Source organism: Canis aureus, chromosome 37 (assembly GCF_053574225.1).
Source record: "Canis aureus isolate CA01 chromosome 37, VMU_Caureus_v.1.0, whole genome shotgun sequence".
Classification (NCBI taxonomy): domain Eukaryota; kingdom Metazoa; phylum Chordata; class Mammalia; order Carnivora; family Canidae; genus Canis; species Canis aureus.
In genome coordinates, this window is record NC_135647.1 from 24,784,057 (window position 1) to 24,785,761 (window position 1,705).

General features: G+C 42.9%; 1 pseudogene; it reads left to right on the forward strand.

The window, feature by feature from the left end:
- The first annotated feature begins 284 nt into the window (after positions 1-284).
- Positions 285-812, forward strand: LOC144306337 (ATP synthase peripheral stalk subunit d, mitochondrial pseudogene; annotated as a pseudogene).
- The last annotated feature ends 893 nt before the right edge of the window (positions 813-1,705 follow it).

Here is a 1,705-nt window from a genome sequence, read left to right on the forward strand (position 1 = left end):
CATGGAAGTTGCATGTACAATCTCCAAATTTGTGTCATTAAAGGGAAGAGACACTCCTCCTTTCCCCCTTACCTGTCTGCCTAATGGCTAGAATGCCACTGTGGGAAGTCACTGGACCTTGAAGACAAGGGGCAGAGCTGAACCATGACGGAGAAGTGAGGCAGGAGCCTCGGACTGTTTCATGAAGATGAACAGTCACACCAGGTCAAACCTTTACATGAGGGAGAAGTAAGCAAACTTCTTTCTTATTGAAACAATTTCACCGTCCCTTGCTGCTGTGTGGGCCGCCGGGGTCGGTGAAGGATCTCAAGATGGCTGGGCGAAAACTTGCTCTAAAAACCATTGACTGGGTAGCTTTTGGGGAGATCATACCCCAAAACCAGAAGGCCTTTGCCAACTCCCTGGAATCCTGGAATGAGATGCTTACCTCCAGGTTGGCTACTCTTCCTGAGAAACCACCTGCTATCGACTGGGCTTACTACAAGGCCAATGTGGCAAAGGCTGGCTTGGTAGATGACTTTGAGAAGAAGTTTAATGCCCTGAAGGTTCCTGTGCCAGAGGATAAATACACTGTCCAGGTGGATGCTGAGGAGAAAGAAGATGTGAAAAGCTGTGCTGAGTTTTTATCCCTCTCAAAGACTAGGATTGAAGAATATGAAAAAGAGCTGGAGAAGATGAAGAACATAATTCCATTTGATCAGATGACCATTGAGGACCTGAATGAAGTCTTCCCAGAAACCAAATTAGACAAGAAGAAGTATCCCTATTGGGCTCACAAGCCAATTGAAAAGTTATAAACTTGAGTTGAGGATAAAGCCCCGGCCCTCATATTATAAACATTGAACATTAAAAATAATGATACGGTAAAAAAAAAAAAAAAGAAAGAAACAATTGCAATTTGAGATCTCCTGTAGGGAAGCTAAGCCTTTATCGTAACTAAAATGTTTGCTTGAATTCTGCAAAATGGGAAATCTCCAGAAAGTGAATGTTTTGGGACCAAACTTGTTTATTAAGGCTGGGAATAGGGATGTCTAGGTGGCTCAGTGGTTTAGCGTCTGCCTTCAGCCCAGGGCATGATCCTGGAGTCCTGGGATCGAGTCCCACATTGGGCTCCCTGCATGGAACCTGCTTCTCCCTCTGCCGCTGTCTCTGTCTCTCTCTCTCTGTATCTCTCATAAATAAATAAAATCTTAAAAAAAAAGAAAGCTGGGAATAGTCATATTATTGAAAGTTTATTAAGAAGTTTGAAGTCAGATATAAATTAGCCATATTCTTTTTTCAAAATTATAGATTACATCTTCTCTAAGAAACTGGTCTCAAAAATGAAACAAAGGCTGGAGGGAGTAATGTCAGCAAGAGGAAACGGAATGGAATTGACCATTTTGATCAATTGATTACTAAGAGGGAGCGTTCAGGCAGCTTGGCAGGCAGGCCAATGTTTTGCATTCTTATTTACAAGAATTTTTTTTTCTTTTGAGGGGGAGAGGGAGAGAGAGACAGGGAGAGGAGGAGAAAGAATTTTTTTTAAAGATTTATTTGTTTTAGAGAGTGGGAAGGGGCAGAGTGAGAGGGAGAAACAGAACCTTAAGCAGGCTCCACACTCAATGTGGAACTCAACGTGGGGCTCAACCTCATGACACTGAGATCATGACTGAGCCAAAATCAAAAGTTAAGTAACTGAACCACCTAGGAGCCCCTGCAAGAG